Source organism: Hippocampus bargibanti, linkage group LG06 (assembly GCF_051943395.1).
Source record: "Hippocampus bargibanti isolate YZ-2025 linkage group LG06, ASM5194339v1, whole genome shotgun sequence".
In the NCBI taxonomy this organism is placed as follows: domain Eukaryota; kingdom Metazoa; phylum Chordata; class Actinopteri; order Syngnathiformes; family Syngnathidae; genus Hippocampus; species Hippocampus bargibanti.
Window position 1 is genome coordinate 24,419,841 of NC_142739.1, and position 21,032 is coordinate 24,440,872.

Here is a 21,032-nt window from a genome sequence, read left to right on the forward strand (position 1 = left end):
TTATTATTTTTTTTAGATTGATTTAACTCATTCACTGCCATGACTGAATTTATTCGGGAATTGAAAAGCGTGATGTAGAGCGCCATTCTCGAATTTGTTCAGGTTTTTGTTTATTGTTTTTGCGGGAGGTGCTGATAGAGTGCTGGTCAGACCTCTGGCAATGTTTTTACCTCCTACCTACAAAGGGGCAGCACTTGATTTTTGTTCAGCCACCTTCATTTCAAGCTCAAATAACTCCAGATCCATATAACTCCAAATCCAATTAACTGTTGTTTTCTAATGAATGAAGAGAGTCTAGACTTTTTTAGGCTGCATTGAATGTTTATGGCGTCCTAAAATTCAATATTCTATGGGTCCTGCAATTTGAGTGAAAATGACAAAAACCCTGGCACTGGAAACACATTCACATATTCTATGATCCATCCATCCATCCATCCATCTGCCGCTTATCTGGGGTCAAGTCGCGGGAGCAGCAGCTTCAGCAGGGAAGCCCAGACTTCTCTCTCCCCAGCTAGCTAGCTTTCTATCTATTTGAGTTACTTTCAGGTTGAGTGAACGCTGGTGCTTGTGGTTGCCACTGCTCACCTACAGAAAAATTGTAAAGTGACCTTGAGAGTTTCGAAAGACTGTTACAAATGAAATGTATTATTATTATTATTATTATTATTATTATGTTGCTGGCTATCTAGCTGGCTATTTATGAGCTAGCTATCTATTAGCTCGCTAGCTAGCTTTCTATAAATTTAAGTTATTTGGGGTTGAGTGAACGCTGGCGCGTGTGGCTGCCGCTGCTCACCCACAGAATAACTGATCCTGTGATTGCAAAGTGACCTTGAGAGTATTGAAAAACACTTAGAAATCAAATGTATTATTCTTCTAGCACATCCTGGCGGATCCCGAGGCGTTTCCAGGTCAGCTGTGAGACATAGTCTCTCCAGCATGCCCAGAACACCTCACGTCCAGGAGGCGTCCTAATCAGATGCCCAAGCCACTTCACCTGGCTCCTTTCATTGTATGGCAGTGAATTATTTTTTTTTCCTGAAAGTACCTCTCATGAGCTATCCTTCAATATTTGAACAGAAGTGGATTGTGCATATTTTTCCAATTCTGGGCTTTATGACCGCCAAATCATAACAGATCCCTGTGTGATGTCATTCATAAACTATATCCATAAATCGTCATACCCGCCAAAAGGTCATAGCGCACCAGCAGGAATCTTTGGATTCGGTTGATTTGGTTGACAGTTGTCGTGATGGAAGGGGGGGGGGGTGAATTTGTGTGAAAAGCCAGTCGGAAAAGAAAGTTTGAACGTTTGATGAAGACAAAAGCAGTCGTCACATATCTGCTAAAGCAATTAGCATAACAGCGTGAAGGGGAGGAGCCACCATGCCGTCTCGCAAAATGAAGCTTTTTATGGCCCGCAGATGTGAAACCAAGCAAGAAATTAAAAGTCTAAAATGACTTTTCTTTTCTCTGCGCCCCCCTCCCCCGCTCAATCGCCCCCACAACACCCCCTCGGAGCCCAGCCAGCGCTTCCTTGGTCACGTCGTTTTAATGTCATTTTTCACAGATGGCCGCCTTCATGAGGTCTCCTTCCACAAATAGATGCTTTTTTACCTTTGACCTTGACAGTCGTTCATCTTGTTGCATATTTAAAGGAGACATTTAACGATGTTTTCACAATTCGAAACAGATCCCAGGTGTCTTCGTGTCATGTCTTTTGGTATGCTTTTGACCAAAGGGTCGACATTTGTTGACATATTTACAGCATATTTTCCTGCGATGGCCAAAATGACCTATTTTGAGGGCGGGCCTTGGGTGAGTCTGACTTACATTTGATTGGCAAGCAGTGGGCTGGATCCGTCTGTGTAAGCTCTCAGTTGTACAAGAGTGGTCCATCGATGAAAAGGTTTCTTCAGCCGTCATCTGTACTTCTTTGGAGGTGTCGGACGTTTCGCTTCGTCAGCGAACTAAAGTCTTACTGGAAATTAAATTATAGTTATAGGTAGTTAAATATATAGGGCCGAAACTACCAGTATGACTTTAGTTCGCTTACGAAGCTTCTCGCATAAGAAGCGAAACGTCCGACACCTACAAAGAAGTACAGATGACTGGCTGAAGAAACCTTTTCATCAGTGGGCTGGATCGTTCCGAATTCTATCAGTTCAGCTTTCAATTTCCGTTGTTTATTTTGTTGAGTGACAGAAAAAAGCAACTGAACAGGCATAAAGCAAGACTAATAATAATAATACATTTCATTTAAAAGCGCCTTTCAAAACCCTCAAGGTCACTTTACAGTCACACTACCAGCCTTTTGGAACCCGAATCAGTTGGCACATTGTCTTTCAAAATAAAAGCAGATGTTTGCCAATGTCGCATTTCGATGCCCCACATAAGATGAATCGGCCTGCTTTCACGACGGAGGACAGAAATCAGAAGATTATTACTAGTAAAAGGCTAACATCGGAAGATTTTGTCGATTTAATTTGAGAATTGATTAGGTGATTAACTCATTCGCTGCTATTACCGAATTTATTCAGGAAGTGAAAAGCATGATGTGGAGCGCCATTCCCGAATTTGTTCGGGTTTTGGTTTTTCGTGCGGTGGTGCTGATAAAGCGCTGGTCAGACGTCTAGCGATGTTTTTTTCTTTTCCACAAGGGGCAGCATTTCCTTTTATTCATGTTATCGCTTTGTTACAGCTTCAGCTGTTGTTAAAGCGCTATATAAATATTAATATATCATAAATATATATATAATATAAATGTGTTGTATTGTATTTTCTACAGCCGCCCTCATTTCAAGTTCACATAACTCCAGACCCATTTAACATAGGAATTAACTCTTTTTTTTTTAATGAAAAAAGGCAGTTTAAGGTATTTTACGCTGCATTGAATGTTTATGTAGTCCTAAAACTCAATATTCTGTGGGTCCTGGAATTCGCATGACAATGACAAAAACCCTGGCACTGGAGTTAACGCATTTTTGCACATCGTCTGGCAGTGAATGAGTTAACATAAAAGTAGCTAAAAATATAAGAAACACGGCACTCTGATTGTATTAGTTGGGATATATTTTAGGTGTTATATGGTGTGTTTTAACATATGCGGCGAGTGCAAAGTCACCCTCGGCTAATATAACAGCAACCCTCCCACACACGTGCTAAAAGTGGACACGCGTTACCATTAACATGCTGCTTTTCTGAGATGCTAAAACACGCTTATGAATTAATGGAGCGTTGTGGCGAAAAACTTTAAACATGAAAAATACATTAAACAGGCGCCCACATCAACAACATTGAAAATGATTTTTCTCTGAAGCTAATGCTAATTTGTGCTAACAATACTTCAGCTGCCGCATCCAAGTGGTTCTTTTGTTCTGGAATTTTGGACAGCCCATTTTTAAAGCTGTGTGAGGTTCCTTATTCTATTCATAAGCCGAATTGCGACGTCCCCATTGGTCAAAAGAGGGAACGTTCGCTCACAAAAGCATTTTTCGAGCCAATGAGAAAAGCAACGGTCTTACATGATTCTTTAATTTCACCGCCACTCTAGACATGAAGCTAACGGTATAAAATGCATGAAGTAAATTTTATAGTTCGTCCCTTTCTTAAGACGAGCCGCCTTGCCAAAGCGTGGTCGGTGTTGAGAGCGTGTTGTGTGTCATGCTTCATTTTTTTTCATTATACCCGTATTTCTTTAACGCTTGCCATATGTGCGCAATATTTGCCTTGGAAAGCTAGCACGCCCCTTCTCAGTATTCCTGGCTGCTTTCCATACGTCTTGGTCTATTTTTAAACGGATATTTGAAAAGAGGGAGGGACAGTGAGTGTTATGGGGTAGGTGGGCATTGTCTGTGAGAGGGGCAGGGGGTGTCTACGTTCGTTGATGTCACATAATTTCTAAGTAGGCAGTCGTCCAATGAGGTGAAAACAACCCACGCAGATCGCCTTCGCCAACATGTATGACAAAAGTGACAGTGAGAGTCAAATGAACACGAATAACAAAGACTTTTATTTCACTCCTTCACTGCCAGACGATGTGCGAAAATGCGTCCACTCCAGTGCCAGGGTTATTGTCATTGTCAATCAAATTGCAGGACCAACAGAATATTGAGTTTTTAGGACTACATAAACATTCAATACAGCGTTAGAAACTACACTCTCGTATTTCATCAGACAAAAAAGAGTTAATTCCCGAGTTATACGGGTCTGGTGTTATATGAGCTTGAAATGGGGGCAGCTGTACAAAATACAATACAATGCATACAGATGGATTTATATATCGCTTTAACAATAGCAGAAACTAACAAAGCTCTAACATGGACAAAAGGCAAATACTGCAAACTCGTGGAAGGGAAAAACATTGCTAGAGGTCGGGCCAAAACCCGAACAACATTTGGGAATGGCAGCGAATGAGTTAATATTCATCTTCTCTGGATGATTTCCACAGTCATTACTTCTATCTTCGTCGTATTTAGACACATTTTTGTATCCCACAATTGTATTTTAACTGCATTCCGTTTTTTTTTTTTTTTTTTTTTTGTCCATCCTAATATGACGTAGTCCGTACCAGTCAAACATAAGGCGTGTGCGCCAGATCTGGTCCGACGGATCATTTAATGTGGCCCCGGAAAAGCAAATCAACCGGGTCAACTTCTATGACGCAATGGTAAAACATGTACCAAAATTTCAAGTTCTCATGTAAAAAAAAACAGGTTGAACTATAATAAATAATAATAATAATAATAATACATTTCATTTACAAGTACATTTCAAAATTCTCAAGGTCACTTTACAGCGACAGGATATGTTTTTCTGTGGTTGAGCAGCGACAGCCGCATGCGCCAGCGTTCATCCAACCCGGAATAACTCAAACAGATAGAACGTCAGCTAGCTTGCTAATAGATAACTAATATCTATTAGATTACACTAATAGCTATCTATTAGATTGCAACACGAGCATGATAGATTACAACACGACATGCTTTCACTCAACCCGGAATAACCTAAATACAGTAAAGTCTCGTTATATCGATATTCTCGGGAGTCCGAAAAATATCGATATAACCGGGACTATCGATATATCCGACCCTGCGCGCATGTAATTTTCTCAGTGCGTGCATAGAAATAGTATCGTAATAAGCGGGACTATCGATATAACCGATATCGATATAACGAGACTTTACTGTAGATAGAAAGTTAGCTAGCTAACTACCGTATTTTCTGCACTATAAGGCGTACCTAAAAGAAAATATTTTTTTTCAAAAGCTGACCATGTGCCTCATAATGCGGTTCACCTTATGTATGGAAACATTTTTAAATATGTCATTTGTTTGAAGGTGCGCCTTATAGTCCAGAAAATACTGCAATACATAAATTATTATAGCTAGCTAGCGAGATAGCTAATAGTGCAACCATTTTCTTCTTTTAGTTGTAAGTAATAGAGTTTAGATAGTCATGTAATCCAAAACTCACATCAGGATTGAACTCATCTGAAGTGAAATGATCCGCAAAGTGGATCATTCATTTTGTTGACAAAACAATCTGCATTTTAGCATTAGCAACCTGAACACGTTGCTCGGGCGTCTTTTGCTTTGATGAAAGTTAATTCTATCTGCGTGACTCATCTGTTGTTATTTTACATTCATGCATTTGCACACATCAAATATTTGCTGTCAACAATGGAATCACATTATCTTCCCGGCGATTGATTGCCTATTGATTATTTGGCCGTGCGAGGGTCCAGATGACTTTTTTTTTGTCTTCCCCAGGTCGTACCTTCACATTGTAGCGTCTGCCGTCTCCTCCGTTGAATGCAATCACAAAGTGATATCATCGCCCGCTTGTCTTTCTTTGTCTAATCAGCACGTGATTTCCTTACAATTTCATATAAAAGAGCGCATTATTGTTTTTGATAATTGCGGTTTGCTTTGTTGTTGCTCGATGGATTTGATGTCACGAGCGACGTTTGCGCACATGCTGTTACGAGCCTAATTCCTTCCTTCCGATGAAAGGCAGCAAATGCCCAATTGCCGGATGTCTCTCAAGATTAGGGCTGAGCGATTTCGAAAGATAATTTAATTGCAGGAGACTTATTCTCCCCCTTCATCATTGCTATTGTGAGGACCTATTTTGAAAATGATTATATTATTTTTTGGGTTACAGAAAAACAATGAGTGAATCTCTATAACAATAAAGAATATAAGATTGCATTCAAAAAACAATATTAGGGCCGTGCATGCCACTCCTAGGCCTTCAGTTGTACTCCATCTAAATCAATCCACTAGAGGGTGCTGATGGCCAGGAACTAACTTGTGACTTGAAGAAAATTAAGAAATACTGTTATTAAACTGCTCGTATTTTTACTATGAACGTGTGGATTCATGATAACCTCATAAAATTGCAAAGGTTATTTGATATTTTTGCTAGCTTCGGAGCTGTCCAACCTTAATAATGTCCATCTATTATTAAAAAAGTCTGTATTGAAAATGGCTTTATAATCATAATAAATGATAATACATTTCATTTATAAGCACCTTTTAAAACTCTCAAGGACACTTTAAGTCACAGGATATTTTATCTGCAGGTGAGAAGCGGCAGCCACACGCGCCGGCTTTAAGACTATATCTACAACCAAATCAATTTCTTCTCCTACAGCCATTCTGTGTTGACAAAATCGGTATTAAATCAATACAAAAATATATTTGCTTATGCAACTCGTTACAGATACAGTGTGCTAGCTCTGGCCAGTATGCGCTTAACAGGCGGCTAGTGAAACCATAATGGGCCAGTAACTAGCCATTCATGTGACTAGCCATTCATCGTTTGCGAAAACTCTGATGTTTCCAGCGCCTTCCGGCAGGCCTTGGGTTGCCAACTCGAACTCTGATTGGTTAAAGTACCAGTTTGACTGACACATTTGATGCAACAGGCTCTGCAGAAGTGATTGTGAAGGCGTCCAGGTAGATTTCTGACCCATGGCTGAAATGTGTTTGGTTAAATGCTTAAATACGAAAACACGTCGAGAAGCAGCGCAACAGGGGAAAAGTAATGAAAGGAAGCTGAAATGCAATTTGGAATTATGTAATCCGAATTCATGGACAAAATATAATGCACATTAGTCTGTGATTCAGATATTTTTAGGCCATCAGAGAAGGCCCTGACAGCCAAATACGTAAAAAGAATCTATATCCGTCATCATTGTCACAAATGTGTAACATGAATCAAATCCGTGACTGAAACACGGTGATTGGCTGTATTCTCACCCAGTAGTTTTTGCGCCAGTCCTTCCATACATGACTATTCAATCACCGGGACCGTTATCCGTTTTGACGTCATTGAACAATGATGAATCCTGACCGACCCTGATCACATTGACTCATCGTCAAGTTTCATCATCAACTCCTCTAATATCGTCGAAACGATAGTCCACTGGCGCTTCTTTTAACCGAATGACATGAGCAAAGAGGCACAGGTCGCTCATTGACCGACCAGATCTTTTTAATCAGGCGCTGTTCTCTTAATGAACCGAATGTCCGAGTCCATTTGTCTCCCCGCCTGCGAGGTCAACGGCGGGCGGGCCAGCGAGTAATCGGCTAGTCTCTTTGTCTCCACTCCTTTCTCAACCATTTTTTTGTTACTTTGCTCACATTAGCATGATAATGCTCTCCGAAAAGTGTCGGCGAGCCGCCCGTGCTTATTACCACCCCAAACGCACCATCAGTTAAACTAACAGCCTGAATTCCGACATTCATCTTGGCTATCATGGTAGAGGCCGTCACCAGCACGGAATGGGGAAGCTCTGGGCCAAATGACGGTCGGCGTCTTGTAATTACGCTATGCTAATTCTGACCGCCCCCCCACCACCACCCCGCACTCCCTCTCTTACACTTTTCGTGGCGGGAACAAGGCTTCCGACACCTCCTGTGTCACAGCTTACTGAAGGGGAAATGAATAAATGGGTTAGCGCCGCGCCGCTGGGAGGAGGGGAGAGAGTGAGGGAGGGAGGGAGAGGGGTACTGGGGGACTGTTGACGGGATGTCGAGGTTCAGCTGGAGAGACTTCCTGCGAGGTGGTGAATGATCGGGGATGGTGTGGAGGGGCCATCTCGAAACAACTCAAAAAGAAGATTGGTTGTCGCGGGTGGCACAAAATGATGGCTCTGTTAGCTTAGCTAGACTTCTCGATTAGCCAGAGCGAGGGATGCGAAACGTTTGTTTGGACGTTTCCTGGACATCGCCAGGTGATGACATGGTCCGTTGGCTTTATGCCACACACGCTTTTCTGTCGGGTTTTTACGAGCCGACGTTTACAAGAATTCCGCTGACTGGCGTTCTTGGGAAGTGGAACGAAGGGAAGGAACATGAACTAAAAAGACAATAAACTAGAATTTCACGGATTTCCTCTTGTTTTCAACTGCTCACCTCAGTGAACTTTTTTGGAAATTGATTGAAAGGGTGCGGAAAATCCTACTGGACCCTCCGCACCCTGCCCACCACCTTTTCCAGGCGCTAACGATCCATGCGCACCAAATCCACCAGACATTTAAATAGCTTCTTCCCCCGTTTCCATGAACTCTCTCAACAGTAACCCAAATATAACTGTATAGTGCCTCTTTGCAATTTTTTTATGATGATACTAGTGCAGCGTGTTCTACCGGAGACAAATTCCTTGTGTGTTTTTCATACTTGGCCAATGATTCTGATTCTGAGATATTTTTGCAATGGGGATTTCATTGGGGAGGGGGGTCTGGAATGAAATTTGTCATCCGATGGAGAAAGACGTTGTCATTGAATATAAGCGATGTCAAACAAATTCCAGAACTATTGTCAAAAAAGAGATATTTTAATTCCAAACTATCATAGTTTTTGAACCATCAGACTTACCGTATTATCGGGTGAAACATCATTGAATGATTCTATTTTAATACAGTTTTATACACAAGTGTATGAGTCCGTTTTTTTCTGCGAAGCATTTTATGTTAAATAGTTTATTCTAATTGCCCCATATGGTTTATTTGATATGCGCTATTATACTAATTTCAGAGACCGGACATAAAATATCAGGCAGCGCCACACGTCTCACTTGATTTTGTTAGCTGCGCTTGTAGCATCAGAGACGAAGAGAAAAAAATGTTTGAACATTACTTGATTTTTCAGAATCTGAATCATCTTCATTGGCCAAGTGTGTAGAACACACAAGGAATTTGTCTCCGGTAGAACACGCTGCACTAGTATCATCAAAAAATTGCAAAGAGGCACTATGCAGTTGTATGTGGGTTACTTTTTAGAGAGTTAATGGCGACGGGGGAAGATGTTTAAATGTCTGCTGGATTTGGGTGCGCATGGATCGGTAGCGCCCACCTGAAGGGAGTCGCTGGAAAAGGTGGTGGGCAGGGTGCAGAGGGTCCAGTAGGATTTTCCATGCCCTTGTTTGTCTTGGTTCTTACAGTAAGCAAGTCCTCGTGGATGCTAGGGCAGTGCCAATGATTTTTGTCCGCAGTCCTAACTGTCCGTTAGTCGTATTTTGACCATTTTTAGCTAATTTTTGATTGACAGTTTAAAAAATGCTAACAAGTCAACGCGTTCCACACATGTTTTTTGTTTTTCATAAAATGTCATGATTTTAAATGCGCCTTATGGTCTGAATAGCATGATACTAAAGTCCTTCTGTCAGAAGTAAATGTTGCTAGCGTGTAGCGTACGTGTCTCGCAAATGGGTTTCCAACATATCGCTTACAAATTAATGGGATTCACTGTATTCGGTCTGCGATTAAGTAAAAGGCATTAGTGGAATAATGGAATTGTCTCCACAAGGTCCGCCATCAGACCTGCTGCGGGGTTGATCTCACACGATTGTCTTCTAACCGCGATCGCATTTTCGACTACGGATAGCGTGGGAAAGGATTGCGGTAGAAACTGCCTTTTTTCGTACGAGGGACTCCAGCGGGTCCACCGATCAATAGCTGCATTCGTAAAAGTCAGCTGACGAGACCAGGTCACATGACCACAAGCTTCAGAGTAAAACATCCGGATTCAATCAAGCAAATCTCTGCTCCAATTCCACCCTCCTTTGCTACGCTTCCAAGTTGCGGTTTTAGAAGCTTTCTGGCGGGGAATCGGTGGGGGTTGTTGGGGTGGGGGTGTCGACATGACATAGAGCCGAGCCGTGATGGATGAAGAGTGGGAGCGAATCCCCGTGGGTCCGACTCGGCGAAGCGCTTCTTGGTTCAGCTACAAAAGATCCAACGTGTAAAATCGTCTCCATGTGCTTCGTTGTTGCGTGCAAAGTCAAGTCGCCATATCCAGAAGCTTCTTGTCGTTTGGAGGTTGATCCTTGCCACGTTTTTGTCTTCCGATCAATCATCCAACAATAAAATCTTTGAAGACGTTTCATTGGACTATGAGTTTTTTTTTTTTTAGTTAGTTAGGTAGTTAGCTGGTTAACTTGTTAGTTAGCTACTTATCTCACTATTTGGACATTGACCTGGTTAACAAGTTGTTAGTTGGCTAGTCAGAGAGTGTGTGAGTTGGTTAGTTAGTTGGCTAGTTAGTGGGCGGGTGAGTGAATGAGTGAGTGGGTCTATGGGTTGGGTCGGTCGGTCAGCTGGTTAGTCAGTTAGCTGGTTAGCTAGTGTGTCCAAGGGCTTTTTTTCTTGTGGCGTTTCTCCTCTGACATGATTTAATCTTACTTCATAGTGAACCGTAGCCATCTTGATTAAAGTCAAAGCTTCAACGGGACAGAAAAAAAACCTTCTATGCGACGAAATCTAAACACAGTTTATCCAGATTTATTTGAAAACATCAAATACTTAAAAAAAAAAATCAACCCTGACAACCGTGATTGGTTATCATTCGAGTCCCGTGATGTCATTTTCAGTCCACAGCGAAATGGCCGCCTCCTGAGATGTACAAAAAATGGCTGGCTTTGAAACGCAATATTCATCAGAATGGCGTGTTTGGACAAGTCGGGGTGCATGGAAAATAATATTGAAAGAAAAATGTTTGATTTGACTTCTCTTTTAATACCTCGGCTTCATTTTTTTTTGGTCCCTTCTCGACTGCTGCTGCTGCTGCTGCTGTGTTTGCACTGCATGTGCGAAAGCTTGTGGAGCTTTATTCATTTGATGTTTTGTAATGTGGTTCATTCCCTCCAATCAAGCGCCTCTCCTGACCTTTGGACTGATAGATCACATTTTCTAATGAGACTAACACTGTGTTATTTTTTGTTTTTTTATTTTTATTACGAAGATTTGTAATGTCATTAACTCATTCATGATGTGCAAAAATGTGTCCACTCCAGTGCCAGGGTTTTTGTCATTGTCTCTCAAATTCCAGGACCCACAGAATATTGAGTTTTAAGACTACATAAACATTCAATGCAGCGTAAGAAACCTCAGACTCTCTTCTTTCATCAGAAAAAAAGAGTTACTTCCTAAATTATAAGGTGCTGGAGTTATATAAGATTGAAATAAGGGTGGCTATCCAAAATAAAATACAATACTTACGTATTTATGTATATAGCGCTTTAACAACAGCTGAAGCTGTAACAAAGTGCTAATGTGCACAAAAGGCAAATGCTGCCCCCTTGTGGAAGGAAAAAAAAACATTGTCAGAGGCCATGGCCTGCGCTTTATCGGCACCCAAGCAAGAAAAAAACAAAACCCGAACTAATTCGGGAATGGCGCTCTACGCCATATTCTCAATTCCGAATACATTCTTGAATGGCAGTGAATGAGTTAGAGTAAAATACCTTAGGTAGTGAAAGTATCATATTTTCCGGAAGCATTCTGCTTGTAGAAATCAGGCCATGTCGGTTTATAAAAATCTTGCTAAAAAAAAAAAAGAGAGTGCCAACAACTACCGATAACAATGTTCTTTTCTCTGAGAAAGACTCCTTTCAGTAGAAAAAGACGCTACAGCACAGCGGAGTCAGGACGAATAGGCGCAGCAGCAAAATATTTTTTTACAACACCGTTCTTTAAACTATTAAAATAGAGGTTTTATATTTTGTTTCATTCTGTAGTGTGTACAGTTTTGCATTGTGTAAAAAAAAAAAACCTGACGCAATTCACGGATTTCACCTATTGCGGGCTATTTTTGGAATGTATCTCCTGCAATATACGTGGGTTCACTGTATTTTCAAAGGTTTTCCATATATGAGGTGCACCTAACTATAAGGCGCACCTTTAATGAATGAAAAAACGTTTTCCTAATATATAAACATATTAATATGTTCCAAATATAAGGCAAACCACATTCTAAGGTGCTCCAGTTGACGCTGGCGTTCTGCACCACTTCTTCTAAAAGGGGAAATGGAGTAGCGGCTGCTGACAGTAGTTGAGAGACATATTACTTCACATATAAGGCGCACCTGCGTATAAAGCACATCGTCCTCTTTTGAAGAAAATTTTAGTGTGCCTTATACACCGGAAAATACCATAGCCATTTAGGTTAGAAAATGCAACCGTACTTGACAAAATATGGCCTTTTTTAGTTGATGTGTTTTTCTTTTTCCCCCACCATAAAAATACTTTTTTTCTTCAAGGGGAAAAAGGGACTTTAATTGATTTTTTTAATGACTAAAACTGCCCCCCCCCCCCCATATATAGCCCAACCATATTTTGCGGAAGCTACTCCCATCCCCCGTATTGTATAATTGACGTTGCTGTGGTGGCAACTGTAATGTGTTTGTGCGTTTGATGTTCTTATTTATGTTTTCCTCATGTGTGGTTTAGTGATATTTTATAAGCTGTCCGCCCTCCAATCACACATCCCAGCAGGTTGGGCTTTGTCGTTATTTTTCTTTTCTTTATTTTCCCCATCATGAAGCGCGAGTAGCCGGCGCTTGCTAATCGGGACAATGGCGCTCTTCCGGCCGCCGCTACTTGAAATTGGCTCCTGTTGAGGTCAGAACCTCCGAGTGACTCGCTGCTCCCGTCGTCGTTTCCCTCCAAAAGGTTAATGGAAGTTTGTCACCCATGTGTGCCTCCGCTATGGCTGCTGCTCGCATTTTTCAAATGTAACTCCCACCGCTACCCCAAGAAAAAAAAGGAGGAAATAACAGTTGCTCTTAGGGTCTGCAATTTGATTCAAGTACTGTCCATCCATCCATCCATTTTCCGAACCGCTTATTCCTCATTAGAGTGGCGGGGGGTGCTGGAGCCAATCCCAGCTGCCTTCGGGCACGAGGTGGGGGACACCCTGAATTGGTTGCCAGCCAATCACAGATTTAAGTACTGAAATAAAAAAATAAAAACCATTAAAGCAATCGTTTTTTTTATTTTTTCAACAAAATACTAAATTATTGGATTAAATGAAATGTATGCCATGTTAATAATACATAAAATAAACGTTACAGTGCCCCGAAACTGACACCGGGTCGCTTATGTTCTCCTTGGGGCTAATTAGCACTCAGGTGGGACCATTTATTTAGGTATCTATTTATTCATTTCGAACAAAAAAAGACATTTGGTGTCATAGAGGCGGCTTTTTGACTCAACTCTACAAGCGCTCAATTGTATTGAATCCTGCTTCGATTTGCCCTTGAATAAAAAAAAAAAAAACAATGGAGGTGAAAGTCAGTGAGCGATGATTGAAATGTGACTTTTTAAGACCACCGTAAACCAGACAACCAATCCTATAAATAAATAAACAATCAAATAAATACATAAGAATGAATAAATGAACACAATTAACAAATTTGTTTTTTACCTCATTCACTGTCACATAAACATCCAATGCAGCGTTAGAAACCGTAGACTCTCTTCTATCATCAGAAAAAAAATAGTTAATACCTAAATTATAAGGGTCTGGAGTTAGATGAGCTTGAAATGAGGACGGTTGTCCAAAATACAATGCAATACATACATATTGGTTTGTATCGCGCTTTAACAACAGCTGACACTGTAACGAAGCGTTAATATGCACAGAAGGTAAATGCTACCCCCTTGTGGAAGGGAAAAAAATTGACAGAGGTCTGACCAGCGCTTTATCGGCACCCCCGCAAGGAAAAAAAGCAAAGAAAACCCAAACAAATTCTGCAATGGCGCTCCACGTCGCACTTTTCAATTTCCGTATACATTCGGGAATGGCAGCGAATGAGTTAAAGAAAAAAGAACAATTAAAATTAACTAACGGTATTTTTATTTATCTATTCTTTGCTCAGCATTTAAGCCATTGTGATCTGAAAATTTCATTCTAGTATTCCGTGATGTTGATTTGAATTCGATTAATTGTCCAGCCATTGTGTGTGACCAAGAGAAGCCAAATGTATTTGAATTTTATGTATGTATGTGTGTATATGGGTCATATGTATCATTATTATCATTATCATTATTATTATTATTATTATTATTATTATTATTATTAGTATTATTATTAGTATTAGTGTTATTATTAGTGTTTGTGTTTGTTTTTGTAATGGTCACTAAGCTCTTTTCCTACTTCCTGCTTTGCTGTTTCTGTCGATTGACACAACAATAACCACCACAACATCCTCCTGGCAAAGGACACGTTGACCTGAAGTTGTTGTTGTTCCTCCACAGGGTCATTGGAGCTCTTCGTCGCGGAGCCTCTTCACGACGAGACCCACTCAGAGGATGGATGGATGGTGAGGCGAGCTAAGGTACGCTGTGATTGCGTTTTAAAAGCGGATTTTTCAGTCATTAGCGCTGGTGGAATGTTTGATTTGCTGAGCTCGTCTGATCCTCTTTGGGCTCACTAACTAAAATCCATTAAAAAGAAGAGGGGGGACAAAAACAACTCATGTTGCTTTGGAGACACACGATTTGCTGGATGTTTGAATCTGATTAAAAATAAATACATTAAAAAAAACGGGGGAAATTAAAAGGACGCTGAACTCAAAAGAGAAGATCAGCAGAGCCTGATTTGTACTTTTTAACTCATTCGCCGCCATTCCCGAATTTATTTAGGAATTGAAAAGCATGACGTGGACAAATATTTTCGATATGGTTTTTTTTTCTTGGGGGAGGTGCCGATAAAGCGCTGGTCAGACTTCTGGAAATGTTTTTCCCTCCCATGAGGGATGTTAGCGCGTTGTTACAGCTTCAGCTTTTGTTAATGCGCTATATAAATTAATATGTCTATATTGTATTGTATTTTGTACAGCCGCCCCCATTTCAAGCTCAGATAACTCCAGACCCATTTAACTTAGGAATTAACTTTTTTTCTAATGAAAGAAGAGAGTCTAAGGATTCTAACGCTGAATTTAATGTTTATGTAGTCCTAGAACTCAATATTCTCTAAGTCCTGCAATTTAAGTGAAAATGACAAAAACCCTGGCACTGGAGTGGACACATTTTTTGCACATCGTCTTGTAGTGAATGAGTTTAAAAAAACATTATTTTTTTTTCAGTTTGAGTATGTTTGTCCTGGTTTCCTTGTTATCCAGCTCAAAATGGGACTAATACACCATAATTGGTACTATGTCTTACTGGGTAGGGGTACTTGGGGTAATAGCCCACTCGTCCGCGATCCTTAGGATGCATGCCAACAAAGTAGCAACGACCGGCCGGTCCTTACGGCCCATTGACGGGTCAGTGAGCGCCAATGACAGGCCGCCCTGCGGGATGACGGAAAGCAGATGGCAGGGCTGCATACCGCCTGCTGTAACCTTCAGCTTCATTCTGATAACGGGGTCTCACACACACACTCACACAAAACATACACACATGTAAGTAGACGTCCATCTACATACATTTCTGCAACTGGAAGCGAACCGTTATTTTCTGATATAAGGCGCACTGGAGTATAAGGCGCACCCCCAAACCTTTTCTATATACAGGTAGTATCCGACTTCCAGCCGAGTTCCTTACCGACCAAACGGTCGTAAGTCAAAATGGTCTTAAGTCGAAATCCATTCAAAATCTTCAACAGAGACTCAGAGGCTAAATGGCTCGCAAACTCCCCCCTCTGATGCCATCACACGGTCGATTGCTATGCGAGAGTGAGATGCTGGCTGGCTGGTTGGCAAAAATTGTCGGACACGTTACTGGCCTACTAGTGCGTTGCGGTGTCAGTCATATAATTAAAATTTAGAAAATAGGCTCTGGTGGTCGTGGTTGTAAGTACGGGTGGTTGTAAGTTGAGCTGGTCGTAAGTTGGATGTTACCTGAATAAGACGCACCGGACTATAAGGCGCACTTTCAATGAATGAAAAACATTTATACATATACAGGTAACATCCTACTTACGACCAGCTTGCCTTACGACCACCCGTACTTACGACCATGACCTCCAGACCCAATTTTTTATTTTAATTCTATGCCTGTCAAGCCGGCAACGCGTACTACAATTTTGGACAGCCATCATCACACACTTGCACAGCAATGGACCGTGTGATGGCACCAGAGGGGGTGGTTTGGGAGTCATTTAGCCTCCGAGTCTCTATTCAGCATTTTGTATGGATTTCTACTTACGACCATTTCAACTTAGGACCGTTTGGTCGGAACGGACCTAGGTCGTTAGACGGATGTTACCTGTATATAAATATAATATATACAGGTTAGTATATAAAGGTTTTCCAAATATAAAGCACACCAGATTATAAAGCACTACAGTAGAGGCTGGGGCTACGCATGACTTCTTCTACAGGGGAAAATTGAGTCAGTGACTGATGACAGTAGTTGCCAGACCGTACCATGTTTCGATTCCTAGACACATCTTTTGAAGTTGTGCGGGAATGGAAGAGACTACTGAAAATGACATCAAAGCCTAATGGCCAATCATAGTTCAGTGTTTTTCTAGGTTTGGTCATGTGACATTCGCAGTTTGTACTCGCGAGGAGGTTCCTTTGGGAAATCATACTTCAGAATCAGGTGGAGCTGTGATGTTTACGTTTTCATCTCAGAGGTTTCATGTGAATTCGGACACCACGCACTGGAGGTGATATAATACGATACAAAAATGTCGCTTTTGAAGGACCCGGGCGATGAATTTGGATCCGGTCACAGTCTCGTGACTGATTTGGGTACACCTTCGGATTAAGAGCCGGACTCGGTGACTGGTGAGAAGGAAGCCTGGGCGGCTACATAGAAGGAAACGCCTGGATGGATGCGTGTGGCATTTTAATAACGGACTTAAAGATTAAGTGTCGCTCTGCGGGTAATTGAGGCTCTCACTCTCATTTTATAGGATCGGTGGATACCCTGCTCAAAGTTGATACTGCTCACTTTTGACGGACGCTGTCACACAGCTATTAATTAATCTTTTAATTATTGTGACACAATAGCGATGGTGGTGGTGTTGAACTGATGATGATGATCGGAGTTGGGAAGTGGACAGCTGGAAGGAGGATATTGTAGCGGGAGTGACACAGAAGGAGGTGTCACATGTGTAATTGGGGTGAGGCGTATGGCTGGGGGCTTTTTTAAGAAGAGTTGGTTGTTGAGAAGTCACGTGAGCTTTATAACTGCTCATAGTCGTCGTCGTCGTCCTCCCCCTCGAGGTTTGGACTTTGGTGCCCCTTGTTGTGCTCAAAGCTTGTTTACACACAAAACTCGTTTAAAAAGAAACAGTCGCTGAATTTTAAACGGCGAGGTGGTCTTATTTCACCTCAAAAAAAAAGTCCATAGCTCTAGCAGAATTGTTTGTTCCTTTCTTGAGTGCAACACAATCCAAGTGGATGACAATCACGGAGTCGGTGGTGATGAATATGGGTAAACATTAGATTTGGTGTTTGTTAATCTGATCAGAATAATTTGAAGATGTTTTGCTTATGACTCAAAATTCTATATAAATGTTCTATACATTTTATACACATTTCATATAAATTTATATACATTTTGTACAAATTTCGTATAATTTCTGTAGACATTTTGTATACTTTTTATATAAAATGTATATACATTTTATATATATTTTATATGTATTTGATATAAATTTGGTGTCAATTATGTATACATTTCATATAATGTTTGTATACATTTTTAAATAAATTTTATATAAATTTACTATAATTTTTGTATACATTTTGTATCCATTTTATATACATATATATATATATATATATATATATATATATCTAAATTTCATAACATTTTTTGTAAAATTTTGTATAAAATTGATTTTACATAGGTGTTATATACATTTTATATAAATTTAATATACATTTAATATACATTTTTATACATTTGATATCAATTTTGTATGAATTTCACATAATTTTGGTATATTTTTTCTTATAAATTGTATATGAATTTAGTGTAGTTTTTTTATACATTTTGTATAAATTTTATATAAATTTTGAACATATTTTTGGACACATTTTGTACAAAATATATAATTTTAGATGGATGTTATATTCATTTTATATAAATGCAATACATTTGATATACATTTTAAATATATTAAAAATATATACATTTCATATAGTGTACATGATCAAATGTATATCAAATTTGTACTCAAACATCGTAGAGTACGTGGGGAAAGTCGTTAAGATTGCACAACCTTCCATGTTTTTATGTTCCTGTTGTGTTCATTATTTTGCCTTGTGTTGACTACTATGTGAAGTGCTTAGTTACAGCTGCAGCTGTTGTGAAAGCGTGAAATAAATTAGGATGTATTGTTTTCTAAATGTAATATCAATTTTGTATAAATGTCACTTTTTTTTAATAAATGTCATAATTTTTGGATACATTTATATACATTTTGTATGAATTTTCTATACATATTATATACATTTTGTATGTGTTTTGGACACATTTTGTTTAAATTTTATATAAATTTTACACCTGAATGTTGTGGATAAAATTTATTTGTTGGTGGAAAATTCGATTACAATGATTTTTTTTTTGGCACAAAAAATTACTAAAGTAGTTTGGTGTCATGTCAAAGACGACCGCCTTCACATAGTGAGCTACCTTTTTTGGGGGGAGTGGGGTGGTTTCGTGTTTTCAGCAAGGTATAGTAAAGTAAAAGTAAAGGTATAGTAAATGTCTGTGGTGGGGTGATGAAAAAAAAAAGAAAGAAAAAATCGTCTTAATCCGCCGGGCTCGTGACCGCAGCATGACTGCTGACACATTCAAAAACGCTTGTGAAAATGGCGCCCGTCGTCGCGATTCTCTAGAGATGGCGGGGTAGCTGGGCTAATCCAGCGCCGGTCACGGCGGCGAGATTGCGGCGCGCTCAAAAAAACCTCGCCGGGACCACTTCAAAGTGACGCCAAGGACGCGTCTTTGTGAGCTGGATGCTAATGAAGCTTGGAAACGCCACACCGCCGTTCACCTCAGTCCTCCTCCTCTTCCTCTTCTTCTTCTTTTCAAAGGTGACTTTTTGGGGAGAGCTTTTGTGCTCTCTTGAGCTTTATTGACTACGCCGATTGACATGATAGCGCCCTTTGTTCCTCTCAAGATATTGTCTACAAGATATTTCGCAAATCTATGATACCGTCTCCCCCGAACTTTCATTTCCACTTCTTACATTCTCAAACTGAAGGGGAAAAGATGCAAGAATGGACACAAGCATGTATGGAAGTCCCACCTGGACTTCCCATGTACAAAATGACCCCAATGGCGAATTAAAATGAAGTGAAACCTCCACCAAGAATGTGACCTCAGAACTCCTGAGCTACATGCGCTAACGCTAGCCACGCCACCTCATTGTCATCGCACTTTGTGACTCCTATTTAACTTTCACAAATCTTGACTGAAGCAGCAGCTGCGTGGCCAACCTGTCCCGTGTCATATCACAGCTGCGGTTCTTAGCGTTCATTAGCGGCGGCGCTAACTCGAGATGCTTTTAAGATGTCATCGCCGCGCTTTTCTCTCGCAACAACTATTTTTGTTGCTTCAAGTAGCAAAAGAGGCACGGAGCTGGCAGGCAGCGCGGCGCCGAAAAGTGTGTAGGTGGTTAGCAGAGATTGGTTTCTTTCTTTTTAAATCACTCATTGATATTGAGTGTCAACAATTCGCCAGCCTAATGTGATAATTGCCAAAGTTGTTTTTGACTTACTGTTTCCAAATCAACAACAAAAGACTCAATAGAAAGTTAGCTAGCTATCTTATGGATAGCTAATAGATAGCCAGTGAGCCAACAGCTATCCAGCTAGACATCTAATAGCAAGCCAGATAGATAGCAAATAGCTATCCAGACAGATAACTAGCTCGATAGCCAGATAGCTCACTTCATAGTGAACATATTCACTCAAACCAGCAAGACCGAAGCCGAAATTCCGCCTTCCCGATACAAGAACTGTGTGTCAAACATACAATCTACTATCTTACCGCGTTTACTGGTATGGTGATCGCATTTATGTAAAAAAAAAAGCAGCACACGACCACAATGCTGCCAGACAGTCGCTAACGATCGTTAGCGTAGTCTAGTCAAATCCGCGATTGAGTGTTTGCGGTATCCATCGACGCCAGCCCCCCTCCCATAATTCAACCGTCCGCCATGATTGCGAGCGGTCATAAACGGTGTTTACCGTTTCCCCCGGTGAGGCGTTAAAGCCGATTGCCGTGTTAATTGTCCATTTGGAAGCACTAAAATGCAGCGAGAAGACCGATGATGAAATGTGCTCGCTTTGTTTCATTGCAACAACAAACGGAATCCAAAACCAACACGTTTCTGTCGTTGTTTATCCAGAAATTCAGCAAATGTCAATTCATTCAATTCTTTAATCAGATACGAGTTAATTCCTAAAATGTATGGGTCTGGAGTTATATGAGCTTGAAATGGGGGTGGCTGTACAAAATACAGGACAATATATACATGCAGTGATACCTTGGCTTACGAACTTAATTGGTTCCCAGACAGAGTGTGTAAGGCGAAAAGTGTGTATCGCAAACATTAATTTCCTATAGGAAACCATTAATATGAGAATAATCCGTTCCCAGGTCCCCATAAAACCTAATTTTCTACTTTATACTTTTATAAGCCTAAAAACGACACAAAATATACCTTATTTTATGGATAATAAATGTGCTATGGTGTTGTAGTTAAGGAAATAAACTGTACTGTATAATAACGTTGTTTTATTTACCCTTATGATGGTCGTTGATGGCTTGATGG

At 40.4% G+C, this 21,032-nt stretch overlaps 1 protein-coding gene across 2 annotated transcripts in view; it reads left to right on the forward strand.

Moving 5' to 3' along the window:
- Positions 1 to 21,032, forward strand: part of sema6cb (semaphorin 6Cb) — a 124,999-nt gene that overhangs the window by 7,050 nt on the left and 96,917 nt on the right. For both annotated transcript variants that reach the window (XM_088998845.1, XM_088998846.1), the window contains exon 2: positions 14,546 to 14,625. The gene's annotated coding sequence lies outside the window, so the exon portion shown is untranslated. The remainder of the gene's footprint in view (positions 1 to 14,545; positions 14,626 to 21,032) is intronic.